We start from the raw sequence: 21855 nt of genomic DNA, 5'->3' as shown, positions 1-21855 counted from the left end.
AGCTGCAAGTGGGGCACATAGCTGCATAAGTGGGCCATAGAGCTGCAGTAAGAAGGGCTCAAGAGAATCAGCCCATGTGGATTTTTGTACATCGATTTTTAGCAAGGCACTTAGTACATCATGGATATGAAATGGTTGAAATGAAAATATAGAATGTGCATCTGGGTGTGCATCATTTTCTACAGTCTGCTTTGAGGTGAATAAAGGACTCCCTCTACTAGATTTCATTTGGGCATTATTACCAAGCCCACATTTAGGATTAGAAATTCAAATTGCTTAGGGACACAAATATGGCAAACCTCTGACAACTCTGTAAAATACATTTTCAAAGTCAAACTTCTGGCATATACATGAATCAGTCCAAGACCGCAGCTGCTCGATTTGAAGATCAGATATTCTCTCAAAATTGTAAAAATTCCACTCTGTTTAAAGATCCTGTCGGGCTGGCTTGATTTGGTATAGATACAATATATCCCAGGACTGTACCATTTAGGCCTATGCCTCGAACATGGATGTGACTTAAAAACAAGAGTTGATTACGGTTACCTGTTGTGGGCCAGGACTGAAATCCCATCGCTTGTTTACTGCTTGTACAATGTTAAAATTCAGTATTCTAGCTCCTCTTCAGTTGGAAGCCATCCCTATATAAGAACTGAGATCGCTTCCAAAACAAATCGAAGTTCTCAATAAAATCCAATGCTTTTTCGGGGCAGAATTTCGATTTCATCCAGGAGTCCAGTGTAAATAGCCGGCAGAAGTGAGTCATGACCGTATGTTGGGATAGTGTCAGAAAGGACCATCCGCTTGCCATTAGTCTCTCAGGTATTCAAAGTCCCGTCTGAACTCCCTCGATTGCCGCAGCTTGATGTCTTTAGTATCGGCATGCACGATCACCGTTTGCGGCTCAGGGTTTTCGGTCTAGAATGTCCTTAAGCTCCCGAGTATAACTCATCTTAGCACAAAGGAAGCACAATGTCTTTGCTCCAGCAACCACCAAAACCCATACAATAAGAACTCCCTACAATAGGAGGGGGGGTCTTGGATTCCTGACTTGCGCTGGGTACTGTGGTGGGGGCGTCGGAGGGCCCCGATGAAGACGGGAGTCAGGGCCGCAAAACGGTTTGATAGCCGCAGGTCTATATACACATTTTAAAACTTCAACCAATTTTTGTGGTCAAGGACAGCTGTTGTCCATTTACATGTAAATGACTGTTTTTCAACTTGGTATTTTAAAGTTTTTGGTCGTGGTAGAATATTTTATGCTCAATTCGGTAATAATGCACTAACCAGTTAGTCAGTTTTTAAAGGCAATTAGCTAAGTGTTGACTGCACAGTAGGTCTACCTGGCAGAATGATATATCATGATGATTTGTATCCATTGGGTGTGCATTTGTTTTGTAAACTCTGCCATCACATGTACACTAACATTACATTGTACAGTACAGGAACATCGCTAGTCTCTTGCTAGGTGTACAATTGGAATAAAGGGCAACTCTATAATGCATGCGTCAGCTTTTCTGTGAGATCTTGGGCCAGTACAGTGGTTCTTCCTTTAAAAGTTGTGTCATACTGCAGCACACCTTGCGGTTTGCCGCAGAATTCTATGGCATGTTATTTGTTACCATTAATGCAAGTTAGTGCTATATTGACCACCAGAGGGCATCTTTGAGAAACATTTGATAGCCTTCAGTATTGGCTGTACTAGAGAATTTGAAAACCTTTTTTTGTAAGAACATTGTATATGGGATTGATTTTAAGAAATGTAGCTTAATTAATTTGATTTAATATTATGGTATTTCTATTCCAAGAAAAACGAGAAACAAAACCCTCAGGGTTTCCGTTAGGATGGAACGGAAAATATGGCGCTGTACAACGTGACACTCTGGAGTAGGCTACAGTACTAAGAGCATAACATTTCCACATCCCAATTGTAGTCTAACCAATACCCAAATAGAGATTCAGTGGAAATACAAATCTCATTGATTTATCAAGACCAGTCCCCATGCTTGTCTCAGAGTAGTGTGAAACGGTGCTGAAATAGTTGACCATACCATTAGGGTAGACTAATGCTTCAAATCCTATTGCTTCGAACTTCAGTATGCTTTTTAAATAAATAAAGCCACTTAACGGCACATTACTCAACACTAGTGAGACGCATGTCAGCAACGGTAGGCCTACAGTATATCTAAAAATATATTTTTCAATACGTGACTCTCTGCCAAAAATTACATTCAGAGGATTGGAGGACTGTGATTGGCTTTTTATATAATTCTAAATGAATAATTGTGCGCCGCACTATTGGACTCCCAATCACGGTCGGATGTGATACAGCCTAGACTCGAACCAGGGACTGTAGTGATTAACTCATCATTCAGTTAGAAACTGATAATTGTTCAATTTCAATTATTTGGTTTATGTCACTCATTCATTGTCAGTTAGAGAGACAGTAGCGCCATGGGACCCAAAAGCATAATCAGTGCTCTAACTCCCCCTTGCGCTGGTCTGGAGCAATGAAGTAGTGACCTAGGGTACTGAACAAAACTACAAATTACCTCTAAATCCCGCAGCATAATCGCAAAGCTTTTAGTTGAGCAACCACTTTAGCTTTCAGTTGGCAACAGCCCTGGCTGTTGTTGGGTTACTTTCTAAGATCAGGCTTGAAATTGTATAGCAAAGAAACCCTTTATAGAAGTAGCCTATAGCTGCTGAAATGAGAGCTACTGGGTTTGTTTAGTTGAAAAGAAGCCTGAGAGGCTGAGACGAGGGTGGTACAGTAGGTAAAACGTAGACGGGCCCTCTAGAGTCTCCCTTCACACTGAGCACACTGTCAGAAAGAGCGCAGCAGAGCGGGAGGGAGAAATGAAAATGTGGAATTGAGGATGGGGGGGCACAGAGGGAAAGAGGGAGGGTGTGAGTGAAAGAGAGGGAGGGACGTCATGCTCTGGATTACAACCAGTGTGTTGGGGAGACTGAGTATGCTGCACGCTACTGCTTTGCAGGAAAATTAGTTTTACTTCCAACTTTACATTGGGGAAAACATTTTTCACAAAACTGCTTCACTCAGGTAAGAAATGCTCTGGATTTAGAATATGATTTTGTAGTAAAACGTATTTTCTGTTAGTTTGAAGACTGTGTGCAGAAAGGGGTGTGTCAGTCAGAAGTATGGGGAAGTGAGAGGAGCATGCAAAAACTGCTCAGTGAAATGTAGGAAGGAAAGAGTAGATTAACTACTACTACAGACAGGGGAAACAACTGTTAATGTTATACTCTCTGTTATGTTTTTTGTAACATGGTCTTCTCGCACACTGTACTTTTTGAACTTGGGAGTTGGCGTGCTCTGCGTGTAAGCCCTACACCCCCACGGCCAACCCAGTTTACTGTGTGGGTGTGTTAATTCAAGTTTTCTGTTCCTTGCATGCTTTTTCTTAACATATTATTGAATGTCTTGTGGTAGAGGATGCGTGTGAAGTTTTGAATAAATAATGTTGAGTTTGCATGCTACTTCAAGTTTTGTCACATGTACAAGCAGTGGTGGAAAAAGTGCCCCATTGTCATACTTGAGTAAACGTAAAGATACCTTAATGGAAAATGACTCAAGTGAAAGTCACCCAGTAAAATACTACTTGAGTAAAAGTCTAAGTATTTAGTTCTAAATATACTTAAATATCAAAAGTAAAAGTGATTAATTTCAAATTCCTTATATTAAGCAAACCAGTAGGCACAATTTTTTTCTTATTTTTTTATTCATGGATAGCCAGAACTAATTTACAAACAAAGCATTTGTGTTTAGTGAGTCCGCCAGATCAGAGGCAGTAGGGATGACCGGGGATGTACTCTTGATAAGTATGTGAATTGGACCATTTTCTGTCCTGCAAAGTGTTCAAAATGTAACAAGTACTTTTGGGTGTCAGGTAAAATGTATGGAGTAAAAAGTACATAAATAGTAAAGTACAAATACCCCCCAAAAATACTTAAGTAGTATTTTACACCACTGTGCTAAAGTACAGTGAAATTCCTTTCTTGCTGGCTCAATACCCAGAAATGCTGTAATCAATGTAGCACAAAAACAGAACACAGCGTAGAACAAATAAAATTAAGAACACGAGAAAGTAAGAAGCTACAGTACCAGTCAAGTTTGGACACCTACTTATTCAAGGGATTTTCTTTATTTTGACTATTTTCTACATTGTAGAATAATGGTGAAGACATCAAAACTATGAAACGACACACATGGGATCATGTAACCAAAAAAGTGTTAAACAAATCAAAATATATTTTATATTTGAGATTCTTCAAAGTAGCAACCCTTTGCTTTGATGACAGGTTTAAATACTCTCAGCATTCTCTCAACCAGCTTCACCCGGAATGCTTTTCCAACAGTCTTGAAGGAGTTCCCACATGCTGAGCACTTAGATACTTTCTGTGGTCCAACTCATTCCAACCCATCTCAATTGGGTTGAGGTCAAGTGATTGTGGAGGGTCCTCCTTGGTCAAATAGCTCTTACACAGCCTGGAGGTGTGTTGGGTCATTATCCTGTTGAAAAACAAATTATATACCACTGCGCCACTCGAGAGGCCCCTAAGGCACTGCATCGCAGTGCTAGCTGTGCCATTAGAGATTCTGGGTTCGAGTACAGGCTCTGTCGCAGCTGACCGGGAGACCCATGGGGCTGCACACAATTGGCCCAGCGTTGTCCGGGTTAGGGGAAGGTTTGGTCGGCAGGGATGTCCTTGTCCCATTGTGCACTAGCGACTCCTCTGGCGGGCCGGGCACAGTGCACGCTAACACGGTCGGCAGGTGTACAGTGTTTCTTCCGACACATTGGTGCGGCTGGCTTCCGGGGTTAAGTGGGCATTGTCAAAAAGCAGTGCGGTTTGATTGGGTTGTGTTTCGGAAGACGCATGGCACTTGACCATTGCCTCTCCTGAGTCCGTACGGGAGTTGCAGCGATGAGACAAGACTGTAACTACCAATTGGATACCACGAAATTGGGGAGTAAAAAAGGGGTTTCAAAAAATGATAGCCCCACTAAGCGCAAACCAGATGGTATGGCTTATCGTTGCAGAATGATGTGGTAGCCATGCTGGTTAAGTGTGCCTTTTTAAATTCTAAATAAATCACTGACAGTGTCACCAGCACACCACCTCATGCTTCACGGTGGGAACCAAACGTGCGGAGATCATCCATTCACCTACTCTGTCTCACAAAGACACGGGTTGGAACCAAAAATGTCAAATTTGGACTCATCAGACCAAAGGACAGATTTCCACCGGTCTAATGTCCAATGCTCAAGCAAGTCTCTTCTTCTGATTGGTGTCCTTTTTAGTATTGGTTTCTTTGCAGCAATTCAACTATGAAGGCCTGATTCACGCAGTCTCCTCTGAACAGTTGATGTTGAGATTGGAGGTTGACCAACTGATTTTTCAACGGCGATACCGATTTATTGGAGGACTAAAAAGGCCGATACCGATTAATCGGCCGTTTTTTTTTTGTTTTTTTTTGTATTTTTTTATATAAAAAAAAATAATATCTGATTTAAAACAAAAAAAATTAGATGTATTTATTTTAACATTTTTAAATAAAAATAGTGACAACAATACTGAATGAACAGTTATTAACTTAATATAATACATCAATAAAATCAATTTAGCCTCAAGTAAATAATGAAACATGTTTAAATAATGCAAAAACAAAGTGTTGGAGAAGAAAGTAAAAGTGCAATATGTACTATGTAAGAAAGCTAATGTTTCAGTTCCTTGCTCAGAGCATGAGAACATATGAAAGCTGGTGGTTCTTCAATATTCCCAGGTAAGAAGTTTTAGGTTGTAGTTATCATAGGAATTATAGGACTATTTCCCTCCATACCATTTGTATTTCATTAACCTTTGACTATTAGATGTTCTTATAGGCACTTTAGTATTGCCAGTGTTACCCATGCAGAGCAAGGGAACAACTACTAGAAGGCTCAGAGTGAGTGACGTTTGAAACACTATTCGCGCGCACTAACTAGCTAGCCATTTCACTTCGGTTACACCAGGCTCATCTCGGGAGTTGATAGGCTTGAAGTCATAAACAGCGCAATGCTTGACGCACAACGAAGAGCTGCTGGCAAAACGCACGAAAGTGCTGTTTGAATTCATGTTTACGCACCTGCTTCTGCCTACCACCACTCAGTCAAACACTTAGATACTTGTATGCTTGTATGCTCAGTCAGATTATATGCAACGCAGGACACACTAGATAATCTAGTAATATCATCAACCATGTGTAGTGAACTAGTGATTATGATTGTTTTTTATAAGATAAGTTTAATGCTAGCTAGCAACTTACCTTGGCTTACTGCATTCACGTAACAGGCAGTCTCCTTGTGGAGTGCAACGAGAGAGAGGCAGATCGTTATTGCGTTGGACTAGTTAACTGTAAGGTTGCAAGATTGGATTCCCCGAGCTGACACGGTGAAAGTCTGTCGTTCTGCCCCTGAACGAGGCAGTTAACCCACCGTTCCTAGGCCGTCATTGAAAATAAGAATGTGTTCTTAACTGACTTGCCTAGTTAAAAAAAAGTTTTTTTTAAATATATATATATATATATTTTTTAAATGCATTTTAAAAAATTTGCAAATCGGCGCCCAAAAATTATGAAAACTTGAAATCGGCCCAAATTAATTGCCCATTCCGATTAATCGGTCGACCTCTAGTTGAGATGCGTCTGTTACTTGAACTCTGAAGGATTTATTTGGGCTCCAATCTAAGGTGCAGCAGAGGCAACTCTGCATCTTCCTTTCCTGTGGTGGTCTTCATGAGAGCCAGTTTCATCATACCGGTAAAACTTTCAAAGTTCTTGACATTTTCCAGATTGACTGACCTTCAATTTCTTAAAGTAATGATGGACTGTCATTTCTCTTTGCTTATTTGAGCTGTTCTTGCCATAAAACGGACTTGGTCTTTTACCAAATAGGGCTATCTTCTGTATACCCCCTAATTTGTCACAACATAAAACGCATTAAGAAATTAACTTAACAAGGCACATCTGTTAATTAAAATGAAGCTGGTTGAGAGAATCCCAGGAGTGCAAATCTGGCGAGGCAAAGGGTGGCTACTTTGAAATATCTCAAATATATTTTGATTTGTTTAACACTTTTTTGGGGGGGGAGGGGGTTACTACATGATTCCATATGTTATTGTTCTACATTGTAAAAATAAAGAAAAACCTTGGAATTAATAGATGTCCAAACTTTTGACTGGTACTGTATGTACAGAGTAAGTTCCAATACCCATTTTTACAATTTGCAGGGATACTGGAGTGATGGAGGTAGATACTGTATGTATTGGGGTAAGGTGACTAGGCATCAGGATATATGATAAACAGGGTAGCAGCAGCGTAAATTATGGTTGTGTGTGCATAGAGACAGTACAAAAATAAAATATAATTTGTGTAGCCATTTTGTTAGCTATTTAGCAGTCTCTTATTGCTTGGAGATAGAAGCTGTGCAGGAGCCTGTTGTCACACTTGATGCCACTTGCTGTGTGGAAGCAAAGAGAACAGTCTGACTTGGGTGGCTGGAGTCAAGAACCATTTTTCCGGGCCTGCCTTTCACACCGCCTTATATAGAGGTGATGTACTGGGCTGTCCGCACCAACCTCTGTAGCGCCTTGCGATTGAGGGCAATGCTGTTGGCATACCAAGCAGTGATGCAGCCAGTGAAGATGCTCTCAATGGTGTAGCTGTAGAACATTTTGAGGACTTTTTGCCAACCCTTTTCAACTTCCTGATGGGGAAGAGGCACTGTCGCGCCTTCACGACTGCGTGTGATGGATAATTTTAAGTCCTTAGTTATTTGGACACCGAGGAACTTGACGCTCTTGACCCACCTCACTGCAGCCCCGTTGATGTGGATAATCAATCAAATAAATCATACACTTTTCATGTATCACAGTTGAATGTCTAAGTGTTCATATCATGTCACCCCGCTCCTCCGCTCTCTCCAATGGCTTCCAGTTGAAGCTCGCATCCTCTACAAGACCATGGTGCTTGCCTACGGAGCTGTGAGGGGATCGGCACCTCAGTACCTCCAGGCTCTGATCAGGCCCTACACCCAAACAAGGGCACTGCGTTCATCCACCTCTGGCCTGCTCGCCTCCCTACCACTGAGGAAGTACAGTTCCCGCTCAGCCCAGTCAAAACTGTTCGCTGCTCTGGCTCCCCAATGGTGGAACACACTCCCTCACGACGCCAGGACAGCGGAGTCAATCACCACCTTCCGGAGACACCTGAAACCCCACCTCTTTAAGGAATACCTAGGATAGGATAAAGTAATCCTTCTCACCCCCCCCCCCTTAAAAGATTTAGATGCACTATTGTAAAGTGGCTGTTCCACTGGATGTCATAAGGTGAATGCACCAATTTGTAAGTCGCTCTGGATAAGAGCGTCTGCTAAATGACTTAAATGTAAATGTAAATATCAATGCCAAGTATTGGACCTGTGCCAAGTATTGGACCTGTGCCAAGTATTGGACCTGTGCCAAGTATTGGACCTGTGCCAAGTATTGAACTGCCTTGGACCTTGTCACTGGAACCCATCTACCATTAAAGGCTATAGTGTGTTATCCCAACCAGAACGATTGCCCTTTCTCTGTGTGGAGTATTGTTGGGCGTGGTGGATAAGTCTGGTTGTGGAATTCATTCTCCCTCTTCCTTTCTCTGCCTCCTTTGTCAATATCCTCCAGTTATCTCTCTGTGGCTGGCCTACTGCTGGCTGGGTGGGTGTGCTTACTGTGGCTGCCTTCCAAATGCCTTCCCTATTCCAGGGTGCCATTTTGGGGCGGCAGGGTAGCCTAGTGGTTAGAGCGTTGTACTAGTAACCGAAAGGTTGCAAGTTCAAATCCCCAAGCTGACAAGGTAAAAATCTGTCGTTCTGCCCCTGAACAGGCAGTTAACCCACTGTTCCTAGGCCGTCATTGAAAATAAGAATTAGTTCTTAAATGACTTGCCTAGTTAAATAAAGGTAAAATAAAAGAAATCGGACACAGCCTCTGGTTTCTATGGCCTGTCAGGGTCCCAGTAACAACTGTTGAGTTTCCCTTTTTAATCACTATTCACCTTGTTAGAAGGCTTGTCTCCTGGGTAAGTAGACTGATGAGGACTGAGTCAGTAGCTTTGCATGAGTCTGAAACGGTTGTCTGGTCTGGAGAGGGCTTTACTGTCTATAGCAGCCAGGTTAACTTGTATCTCCACTCTACAATACAGTCTTATTCTAAAAAGTATTTAAATACATTTTTTCCCTCATCAATCTACACACAATACCCCGTAATGACAAAGCGAAAACAGGTTTTTAGAAATGTTTGCAAATGTATAAAAAATGTAAATACCTTATTTACATAAGTATTCAGACACTTTTCTATGTTTTAGATTTGCTAACTTCTTAGTAATGACTCGGGACGTCGGTTTTGATAAGAAAGCTTCTTTTAGAAAGAATACTTGTTTACGTTACATTTAACCACAATTGTTTTTGTACAGAGCAATGCAGGTAAGATGCTGTTGGAAAGTCAGCTACAATCACCAAACACCTGCACATAATTGGCGCGTTATCACTCATTCCTCTCGCAAGGCATTCTGGGACTTGCAGTCAAAAAGCGTAATTCAACACAACCCAATACAATTACATGTGCAAATAAATGTATAGAAATATCTTTACAGATACAGCTCAAAGAATAAACTTAAACATTAACTCAAACACATTAAAGTTACAACACTATGAGACTCAAAATTGAGCTGAGGTGCATCCTGACCATCCTTGATGTTTCTAGAACTTGATTTGGAGTCCACCTGTGGTAAATTCAATTGATTGGACATGATTTGGAAAGGCACACACCTGCCTTACAAGCATTTCGCTCCACTCGCAATAACATCTGCTGACCATGTGTATGTGACCAATAAAATATGTAAGGTCCCACAGTTGACCGTGCATGTCAGAGCTAACACCAAGCCATGAGGTTGAGGGAATTGTCCATAGAGCTCCGAGAGGACTATGTCAAAGCACAGATCTGGGGAAGGGTACCAAAAAATGTCTGAACATTGAAGGACTCTGTCATTCTTAAATGGAAAAAGTTTCGATCCACCGATACTATTTCTAGAACTGGCCGCCCGGCCAAACTGAGCAATCGTTTCAGAAGGGCCTTGGTCAGGGAGGTGAGGTGACCAAGAACCCGATGGTCTCAATGACAGAGCTCCTGAGTTCCTCTGTGGAGATGGGAGAACCTTCCAGAAGGACAACCATCTCTGCAGCACTACACCAATCAGGCCTTCATGGTAGAGTGGCCAGACGGAAGCCACTCCTGAGTAAAAGGCACATAACAGCCCACTAGGAGTTTGCCAAAAGGCACCTAAAGGACTGTCAGACCATGAGAAACAATATTCTCTAGTCTGATGAAACCTAGATTGAACTATTTTTAGCCTGAATGACAAGCGTGACTTCTGGAGGAAACCTGGCACCATCCCTACAGTGAAGCATGGTGGCAGCAGCAGCTGTGGGTATGTTTTTCAGTGGCAGGGACTGGGAGACTAGTCAGGATCAAGGGAAAGATAAACGGAGCAAAGTCAGGATCCTTGATGAAAACCTGCTCAGGACCTCAGACTGGGGTGAAGGGTCACCTTTCAACAGGACAACAACTCTAAGCACACAGCCAAGACCATGCAGGAGTGGCCTGGGCTTGAACCCGATCGAACATCTCTGAAGAGACTTGAAAATAGCTGTGCAGCAATGCTTCCCATCCAACCTGATAGAGCTTGTGAGGATCTTCAGAGACAAATGGGAGAAACCCCCCAAATATAGGTGTGCCATGCTTGTCGTGTCATACCCAAGAAGACTCGAGGCTGTAATCGCTGCCAAAGGTGCTTCAACAAAGTACTGAGTAAAGGGTCTGAATATTAATGTAAATTGTATTTTTCAGTTTTTATTTGAAATAAATTAGAAAAATTCGAAACCGGGTTTTTGTTTGTCATTGTGTGTAGATTGCTGGGGGAAAAAACTATCTAAATCATTTTAGAATAAGGCTCTAACATAAGGGGTATGAATACTTTCAGAACTGTTTGTGGGTTCTTGCAAGTAGGACCTATGTGTGGGTCCTGTAGTGCAGAGTGATTTTATTTTATTTAACTGACTATTTTGGGGGGTTCGGTTAACCAACTAATTGACCGACAGTTCAATTACTTCAATTCCATTTAGTTTGTTTCTCTAGAGGGAAATCAAATCATTCACAATAGTCCTTGCCTTGATTTCTATATGGGACGCTGGGCTGAAGGGAGTTGTAGTTTTCATTTAAACAATTATTCAACCTAAACTCAGCAAAAAAAAAAAGAAACGTCCCTTTTTCAGGACCCTGTCTTTTAAAGATAATTTGTAAAAATCCCAAAATAACATCACAGATCTTCACTGTAATGGGTTTAAACACTGTTTCCCATGCTTGTTCAATGAACCATAAACAGTTAACGACCGTTCCACAGGTGCATGTTCATTATGACACTAACAACTTACAGACGGTAACCATCATAACCGTAAAAAAAGAAGTGTGGAAAGAACTGCTCACTGAAGACAGGACCGCCTGGCATCAGGGGCGGTTCTAGACCATTTCAACTGGGGGAGGCCAAGCTGGGGCCAGTTTTACTGTTAGAGGGGGCAGTTAAATTAGACATTGTTGTCATCATTGTCTTCACTGCATTTGCAGGCAAAAGACTATGTTCATAATCATCATCGTTGCCACGGTCTAATAACCGGTGTAAAAAAATAACTTTAGCAAAAATGTGTTATGTGAAAATGATTTCCTACTCTACATTTAGGGGGGCCACAAGGGGGTCCAAAATTGTTGTCACAGGAGCACTGCCTGGCATTTGTGTGGTTGACTCCGTTTCTGCTGTCACAGGGACTCCTAAGAAAAAATGTCATAGTTTAATATAGAATGTTCATTCAAATGATTTTATCTGGTGTGGCTCATGCAACGGTATGTATTTTTTGTTGTCTATATCACAGAATATATTTGAGTTCTTTGTTCTTGTGTACACTCGCAATGGCCGCCAAGTCCACCCATTATGCCATCATTAACTTGAATGGGAACGCCTGTTCTATTTCTATGGCAGCACATGCATTCAGGACAGCATAAAATATACATAAATCCATGACCGTCCATACTTATACAGTACTGTACAGTAGAGTTCGGTACAATAGACTACACGAGTTGAATACACTTGAGTGTTGTGCTGTACTTTGATGTCCAAACGTTTGAAACAGACGTCTATGATTTGGTTCAGATTCAGAGGGAGATTTTACCTAAAAAGTTCATTAGGAATTGTTAAAAGTAGTCCTCGTGCATTGAGTTGTATGAGCTGTTAAACTTTCAAATCAATGGTTTTTGTTTGACCATACAATTTAAAGTGAAAAGTCTCAGCGCATTTCGGTCACTGTTGAATTGCCCCGTAAATTTGTAACATGGCTGTGCCCCCTTACACTCACAACTTCTGTTACCCTCGTATGCAGTAAATTGCCAAGTGCTGCTCGGCTGCCCAGAGTGGCTCACTTGTGGGTGTGCTGGCAGCATATAGCAGCATGTTCAATTGTCTGTCAAGAATTCAGCATAGCAAGTTTTGTATGAAGGTCTGGTTATTAAATGGATAAATAGATATCCATTCGCCATTTCATGAATTTATTCACAGGTAAATAGTAATATGCTCTAAACTGCGCTGGTGACAAACACACTTTGCTTCCCTGTTTCCAATCGTCCACATGTCTGGGAGAACCTATTCAAGTAAGTAAATACATTTCGAAAATGTTTTAAAAAAAAGAACCGCTGTATTATTAGCGAACTAGCTACAGTGCAGGCTAACTCAAATGAGCTGCTAGCTATCTAGACAACTTTATATACTGTATAGCTAGCTAAGTGAATTAAATATCAACAGGTATCTAACTTCATATTAGCTAACTATCTTGTGTTTTGTAGGTAGCTAGCTAACAGCCATGGAGGAGAGTGAAAGGACAGCAGCACCACTATCAAAGTGAGAGAGAAGGCTATTCTGAACAGGGCAGGTACTTTTGTGTAATACCAGTCCCTAGACGTGAGGACAGAGAAAATAGTAACATAATATTCAGTGCTGTCTAATTTGAGTATAATGAAGTCTGTTTCTTGTGATGTTTTCTGTCCCCAGATACAGAGCTGTGAAAGCCTGTCTACAGATGACGAGGTCCCAAAAGAAGAGCAGTGGTTCTCAGTCCTGGTCCTGGGGACTCAAAGGGATGGATGTTTTTGGCCTCGGCACTACACAGCTGATTCAAATGATCAACTCTTCAAGCTTCAAGTGGTATTTATGTATTCATTTGTGATGCTATCCTTGATATGACCCTGCTGTTGTCACATGCTACACATGCATCTATCTATCCAATGTTATGATTTGTTTGAAGAGTAAAAGTCTAATAATGACATTCCATATTCCTACAGATACCTTGCAACTGGAGATTCCTTCAAAACGATTGCCTACAGTTACCGTGTAGGGCACTGCAAGGTTTGGAGACCAAGGCCATCTGGGACTGCCTCCTCGGGGAATTCAGACACCTGTGCACCTGTGAAGGCTACCTGTGTCCTGCATAACTTCATGAGGTTGGACACGAGGATCAGGAGGGGATTTGCAGTTCGCCCCTGTATGACAGAGGAGAGGTGTGCTGCTCTGTAGAATGTTTCAAGGATGGGGGCCAACAACTCATCAATCCGTGTTTGGGAGATCTTCACCTCCTACTTCGAAGAGGGTGCTGTTCCCTGGCAACACCATACTACACTATGCACAACCAAGGGCTATTTTAAGAGCCATCCACATTGCAATAAGAGTATTATTTCCTTTACTGAGCTATGTCACCTGCAGTTATTTAATTCCCAGTTTCTCCCTTTGATTTCTACTTATCAGGTGAGGGTGCTGTCTGTACAAAAACAAAACAAGCTCTTTTAAGAGCCAAATTGATTTTTTTTTAAACAATTAAATAACCCACACCTACACACTTGTGTATCAGTCTGATTGATGGATTTTGTTGTGTACTAAGCAGGCTCAGTTGTATAACTGTGGCTCCTTCCACCTTCAAGGAATAGGCAAGAGGACCAACCATGGAGAATAGTAAGACACTTCATTATTACTATAACTACGCTATATTGTTTGTCCTAATGTGTCTGTGCATGCTTTTCAGTGCAAAGTACTCTTCAGCCACTTAGTGTGGACACCAGGTAAGGCCTGATTCCTGTTGAACACGGTCTTTAACTACCTGATTTTCACAATAAGTCTCTCCTTCACTTTATCCCTCTACCCATCTCCCTAAATCCTTTAGGTTATATCAGCTGTGTCTGTGAACAACTCCCTCATCTGAACTGGCTACATAGAGGGCACATCATGATCAGAGGTGAGAGGTCTCTTGGTTGGGTCAATAGGAAGTATTATTAAAGAGATGCTTTACATTGAAATACAGATAAAGATGTAGAAGTTCCAGAGTTAATGATCCAAGGTCAGTTTTGCATTTCACGCCCTGATGATTAAGATTACTGACAGTGTAAGCATGATTAAGCCTTGCGTTTTAAAAAAAATGTATTGTCTCTCATCTGTCTCTCGTCTGCAGGTATGTTTTGATGTGAGAGAGGATGCCAACCCCCAGTCTCGTCATCACCAACTCACTCGCTCTTAAGATAACCTTCGGACCAACTGGGTGCACAAAGCTGGTTAGGAGACACAGCTAGATACACTATTGTGTAATTGTGATGAACTGAGATAATAAGTTTAGTAGCACTGTAATTCAATAATCGTACGCTGTCATCCCTGCTCCTCTGTTCTTACCTCTTTACCTTTCTGTCTTTTACACTCCCTCATACCTCTCGCCCCACCTCCTTTCTTACTCTGTTTTTGCATTAGCACACCAGATGTGCATTGAAGTAGAGATTGCACTTGTATTTATAATATTACAATTATAATATTTATAATGCATGTATTTATAACACTTGGATAATGAACATGTTCAATAAAGCGTTTCACATTCTCTACATGTTGAAATTAAGTTTCTCATTTGATGAAATACTACACCTATCCTGTGTCCTCAGATCAGTGCAGATGAAAGCAATTATATATTGAGATGAACCGGTTTTAGAGTATTTACATGATGCATAGGAAGTGTAGTGTACTGTTTATGAATTAGAAATCTGCCTTTAGCTAGTGAAATCATGTTTCTATTCTATTGCATAATTACAATGTGAAACCATTGATGTCCCAGGACCAGGATTGGTATGCACTGTTGAAGTTAATAATTGTAGTACATACAGTACCCGTCAAAAGTTTGGACACACCTAATCATTCAAGGATTTGTTTTTATTTGTACTATTTTCTACATTGTAGAATAATAGTGAAGACATCAAAACTATGAAATAAGACACATGGAATCATGTCGTAGCCAAAAAAGTGTTGAACATAAGAAAATATGTTTTATATTTGAGGTTCTTCAAAATAGCCACCCTTTGCCTTGATGACAGCTTTGCACACTCTTGGCATTCTTTCAACCAGCTTCATGAGGTAGTCACCTGGAATGCATTTCAATTAACAGGTGTGCCTTGTTAAATAAAAAGTTAATTTGTGGAATTGCTTTCCTCAATGCGTTTGAGCCAATCAGTTCTGTTGTGACAAGGTAGGTGTGGTATACAGAAGATAGACCTATTTGGTAAAAGACCAAGTCCATATTATGGCAGGAACAGCTCAAATAAGCAAAGGGAAACGACAGTCCATTACTTTTAGACATGAAGGTCAGTCAATCAAAATGTCAAAAACTTTGAAAGTTTCTTCAAGTGCAGTCGCAAAACCATCAAGCGCTATGATGAAACTGGCTCATGAGGACCGCCACAGGAAAGGAAGACCCAGAGTTACCTCTGCTGCAGAGAATAAGTTAGAGTTCACTGCACCTCAGATTGAGAGCCCAAATAAATGCTTCAGAGTTCAGGTAACAGACACATCTCAACATCAACTGTTCAGAGGAGACTGTGTGAATCAGGTCTTGATGGTTGAATTGCTGCAAAGAAACCACTACTAAAGGACACCAATAAGAGACTTGCTTGGGCCAAGAACATGAGCAATGGATATTAGACCAGTGGAAATCTGTCCTTTGGTCTGATGAGTCCAAATTGGAGATGGTTTTGGTTCCAACCGCCGTGTCTTTGTGAGATGCAGAATATGTGAACTGATGGACTCCGCATGTGGTTCCTACCGTGAAGCATGGAGGAGGTGGTATGGGGGTGTTTTGCTGGTGACATTTATTTAGAATTCAAGGTACACTTAACCAGTATGGCTACTACAGCATTCTGCAGCAATATGCCATCCCATGTGGTTTGGGCTTAGCCAATCAATAAAATGTATTTATAAAGCCCTTTTTTACATCAGCTAAAGAAAAGTACCCTAAACAGCAAGCAATGCAGATGAAGAAGCACAGTGGTTAGGAAAAACTCTAGAAAGGCCAGAACCTAGGAAGAAACCTAGAGCAGAACCAGGCTCTGAGGTGTGGCCAGTCCTCTTCTGGCTGTGCCGGGTGGAGATTATAACAGTACATGGCCAAGATATTCAAACATTCATAGATGACCAACAGGGTCAGATAATAATAATCACAGTGGTTGTAGAGGGGGCAACAGGTCAGCACCTCAGGAGTAAATGTCAGTTGGCTTTTCATAGCCGATCATTAAGAGTCAGAGACAGCAGGTGTGGTAGAGTCCAAAACTGCAGATCCGGGACAAGGTAGCACGTTCGGTGAACAGGTCAGGGTTCCATAGCTGCAAGCAGAATAGTTGAAACTGGAGCAGCAGCATGACCAGGTGGACTGGGGACAGAAAGGAGTCATCAGGCCAGGTAGTCCTGAGGCATGGTCCTAGGGCTCAGGTCCTCAGAGGGAGAGAGAGAGAATATACACTGCTCAAAAAAATAAAGGGAACACTAAAATAACACATCCTAGATCTGAATGAATGAAATATTCTTCTTAAATACTTTTTTCTTTACATAGTTGAATGTGCTGACAACAAAATCACACAAAAATTATCAATGGAAATTAAATGTATCAACCCATGGAGGTCTGGATTTGGAGTCACACTCAAAATTAAAGTGGAAAACCACACTACAGGCTGATCCAACTTTGATGTAATGTCTTAAAAACAAGTCAAAATGAGGCTCAGTAGTGTGTGTGGCCTCCACGTGCCTGTATGACCTCCCTACAACGCCTGGGCAAGCTCCTGATGAGGTGGTGGATGGTCTCCTGAGGGATCTCCTCCCAGACCTGGACTAAAGCATCCGCCAACTCCTGGACAGTCTGTGGTGCAACGTGGCGTTGGTGGATGGAGCGAGACATGATGTCCCAGATGTGCCCAATTGGATTCAGGTCTGGGGAACGGGCGGGCCAGTCCATAGCATAGCATAGCCTTCCTCTTGCAGGAACTGCTGACATACTCCAGCCACATGAGGTCTTGCATTAGGAGGAACCCAGGGCCAACCGCACCAGCATATGGTCTCACAAGGGGTCTGAGGATCTCATCTCGGTACCTAATGGCAGTCAGGCTACCTCTGGCGAGCACATGAAGGGCTGTGCGGCCCCCCAAAGAAATGCCACCCCACACCATGACTGACCCACCACCAAACCGGTCATGCTGGAGGATGTTGCAGGCAGCAGAACGTTCTCCACGGCGTCTCCAGACTGTCACGTCTGTCACATGTGCTCAGTGTGAACCTGCTTTCATCTGTGAAGAGCACAGGGCGCCAGTGGCGAATTTGCCAATCTTGGTGTTCTCTGGCAAATGCCAAACGTCCTGCACGGTGTTGGGCTGTAAGCACAATCCCCACCTGTGGACGTCGGGCCCTCATACCACCCTCATGGAGTCTGTTTCTGACCGTTTGAGCAGACACATGCACTTTTGTAGCCTGCTGGAAGTCATTTTGCAGGGCTCTGGCAGTGCTCCTCCTGCTCCTCCTTGCAGAAAGTCGGAGGTAGGGGTCCTGCTGCTGGGTTGTTGCCCTCCTACGGCCTCCTCCATGTCTCCTGATGTACTGGCCTGTCTCCTGGTAGCGCCTCCACGCTCTGGACACTACGCTGACAGACACAGCAAACCTTCTTGCCACAGCTCGCATTGATGTCCCATCCTGGATGAGCTGCACTACCTGAGCCACTTGTGTGGGTTGTAGGCTCCGTCTCATGCTACCACTAGACTGAAAGCACCGCCAGCATTCAAAGTGACCAAAACATCAGCCAGGAAGCATAGGAACTGAGAAGTGGTCTGTGGTCGCCACCTGCAGAACCACTCCTTTAATGGGGGTGTCTTGCTGATTGCCTATAATTTCCACCTGTTGTCTATTCCATTTGCACAACAGCATGTGAAATGTATTGTCAATCAGTGTTGCTTCCTAAGTGGACAGTTTGATTTCACAGAAGTGTGATTGACTTGGAGTTACATTGTGTTGTTTAATTGTTCCCTTTATTTTTTTGAGCAGTGTACTTAAATTCACACAGGACACCGGATGAGACAGGAGAATTACTCCAGATATAACAGACTGACCCAAGCCCCCTGACACATGAACTATTGCAGCATAAGTACTAGAGGCTGAGATGGGAGGGATCGGGAGACACTGTGGCCCCGTCCGACGATACCCCCGGATGAGGCCAAACAGCAGGATATAACCCCACCCACTTTGCCAAAGCACAGCCCCCACACCACGAGAGGGATATCTTCAACCACCAACCTACTACCCTGAGACAAGGCCGTGGGACTATCATTTGTTTTTCAACAGGACAATGACCTGGCCTCCACAATCCCTCGACCTCAACCCAATTGAGATGGTTAGGGATGAGTTGGACCGTAGAGGGAAGGAAAAGCAGCCAACAGGTGCTCAGCATGTGTGAACCCCTTCAAGACTGTTGTTAAAGCATTCCAGGTGAAGCTGGTTGAGAGAATGCAATTCCAAAAATTAACTTTTAACAAGGCACACCTGTTAATTGAAATGCATTCCAGGTGACTACCTCATGAAGCTGGATGAAAGAATTCCAAGAGTGTGCAAAGCTGTCAAGGCAAAGGATGGCTACTTTGAATAATCTCAAAACTATATATATTTTGATTTGTTTTAACACTTTTTTGGTTACTAAACTCAACGTCCTCTGTCAACTGCGTTTATTTTCAGCAAACTTGTAGATCTATTTGTATGAGCATAACAATATTCAACAACCGAGACATAAACTGAACAAGTTCCACAGACATGTGACTAACAGAAATGGAATAATGTGTCCCTGAACAAAGGGGGAGGTGTCAAAATCAAAAGTAACAGTCAGTATCTGGTGTGGCCACCAGCTGCATTAAGTACTGCAGTGTATCTCCTCCTCATGGACTGCACCAGATTTGCAAGTTCTTGCTGTGAGATGTTACCACACTCTTCCACCAAGGCACCTGCAAGTTCCCAGACATTTCTGGGGGGAATGCCCCTAGCCCACACACTCTGATCCAACAGGTCGCAGACGTGCTCAATGGGATTGAGATCCGGGCTCTTCGCTGGCCATGGCAGAACACTGACATTCCCGTCTTGCAGGAAATCAAGCATAGAACGAGCAGTTTGGCTGGTGGCATTGTCATGCCATCATGTCAGGATGAGCCTGCAAGAAGGGTACCACATGAGGGAGGAGGATATCTTCCCTGTAACGCACAGCGTTGAGATTGCCTGCAATGACAACAAGCTCAGTCCGATGATGCTGTGACACACTGCCCCAGACCATGGCAGACCCTCCATATCAATCCCGCTCCAGAGTACAGGCCTCGGTGTAACGCTCATTCCTTCGACGATAAATGCGAATCTGACCATCACCCCATGTAAGACAAAACCGCGACTTGTCAGTGAAGAGCACTTTTTGCCAGTCCTGTCTGGTCCAACGACAGTGGGTTTGTGCCCATAGGCGACATTTTTGCCGGTGATGTCTGGTGAGGACCTGCCTTACAACAGGCCTACAAGCCCTCAGTCCAGCCTCTCACAGCCTATTGGGGACAGCCTGAACACTGATGGAGGGATTGTGCATTCCTGGTGTAACTCGGGCAGTTGTTGCCACCCTGTATCTGTCCCGCAGGTGTGATGTTTGGATGCACTGATCCTGTGCAGGTGTTGTTACACGTGGTCTGCCACTGCGAGGACGATCAGCTGTCCGCCCTGTCTCCCTGTAGCTCTGTCTTAGGCGTCTCACAGTACGGACATTGCAATTTATTGCCCTGGCCACATCTGTAGTCCTCATGCCTCCTTGCAGCATGCCTAAGGCACATTCACGCAGATAAGGGACCCCGGGCATCTTTCTTTGAGTGTTTTTCAGAGTCCATAGACAGGCCTCTTTAGTATCCGAGGTTTTCGTAACTGTGACCTTAATTGCCTACCGTCTGTAAGCTGTTAGTGTCTTAACGACCGTTCCACAGGTGCATGTTCATTAATTGTTTATGGTTCATTGAACAAGCATGGGAAACGTGTTTAAACCCTTTACAATTAAGATCTGTGAAGTTATTTGGATTTTTATGAATTATCTTTGAAAGACAGGGTCCTTAAAAAGGGACATTTCTTTTTTGTTGTTGCTGAGTTTACATGATTCCATATGTGTTATTTCATAGTTTTGATGTTCACTATTATTCTACAATTTAGAAAAAGGCAAAAATAAAGAAAAAGCCTTGAATGAGTAGATGTGTCCAAACTTTTGACTGGTACTGTGCCTGCAGTCAAAACATCATCACGACTTGAGTTTGATACTGGTATTGGATATGACTGAAAAATGTCTCACCTTTATTTGCAACTGTGGAGTACATGACAAGTGAATATATTCAATGAACAGGCTACAATGTGTAGATCTCATGCTTGGAAATAACTACACGTATATACGATTTGCATCCTTGTATCAGTTAAGTTATATTCTACTCAATTCATAGTCTTCATTAATGTCATTCAGACTGTTTTGAAGTTGATACAACTGGATATTATAGCTGGTGTTCTTTAGCTAGGTTCTGAACTAATATTGATACCAAACGGTTTAGGGTCCGTACACAGATCGGCTACATAGCTAAGTAAACATCCATAGGCATACATGTATTTAAGCAATAAGCAAGAAAATGGTTAGCTAGCTACGTTACTTCAGCGGCCCATCATGGCAAATATCAGCAAGGCAAGTTTACGAAATTGTATGTTCAATGTGCAGTAAATGCTTTAGCTAGCTAGATTCTTTACATCCACTGTTTCACAAGACCACAGCCTGGTTTTCTGGTTGTTTCAGGAGTCCCTAAAACATTAAACAACCATAATTACAATTCCACACTCATGTCACAATGCCCATAAAGCTAGCTGGCTAATATTATTTAGTCAGCTAGCTTACTAAATAGCAATTTACGTAAATGAACATCATGTCAAAAAAATATGCATAATCGTTTGTCTCTAAATTGACCTAACATATTCTTCTCAACTGTACATTTTTTTGCATGATTAGTTATGACATTATAATGACTTAAATTTGCTTCCATCCTAGAATTTTTTGTCAGCCATCGTTGCTGAAGAACGTCTCCAGCCTTGGGTAATGGGAATCACTCAATTTGATTGGTCATCACCCAGTGTTTGCCGCTGGTGATTCGCGTAAAGTTGGGAAATGCTGAACTTTTTCACCGCCTCCCACGCCACTTTTGCGCCGCCCAAAGGTCCCCCGCCCACGCTGCCTCTCACTGCTTTCCTTCCATTGAAAATGAATGGGAAGCAGTGTTTCACTGCATGGTAGCGCGCACTAGTTTACACGTCCGGTAATGGAGTGTGTGCAGTGT

At 42.5% G+C, this 21855-nt stretch overlaps 1 protein-coding gene across 3 annotated transcripts in view; it reads left to right on the top strand.

Annotated features, from left to right (window-relative positions):
* LOC118391766 (myotubularin-related protein 4) overlaps positions 1-21855 on the top strand; it is a 184755-nt gene that overhangs the window by 28245 nt on the left and 134655 nt on the right. The window contains exon 1 of one of the 3 annotated variants that reach the window (XM_052457742.1): positions 2935-3064. The exons of the other annotated variants lie outside the window; for them this stretch is intronic. The gene's annotated coding sequence lies outside the window, so the exon portion shown is untranslated. Of the gene's footprint in view, positions 1-2934; positions 3065-21855 lie in introns of those variants that run through there. 3 annotated transcript variants of the gene reach the window in all.

This window comes from Oncorhynchus keta, chromosome 12 (assembly GCF_023373465.1).
Source record: "Oncorhynchus keta strain PuntledgeMale-10-30-2019 chromosome 12, Oket_V2, whole genome shotgun sequence".
NCBI classification, from domain to species: Eukaryota; Metazoa; Chordata; class Actinopteri; order Salmoniformes; family Salmonidae; genus Oncorhynchus; species Oncorhynchus keta.
This window is presented reverse-complemented; position numbering and strand designations above follow the sequence as displayed.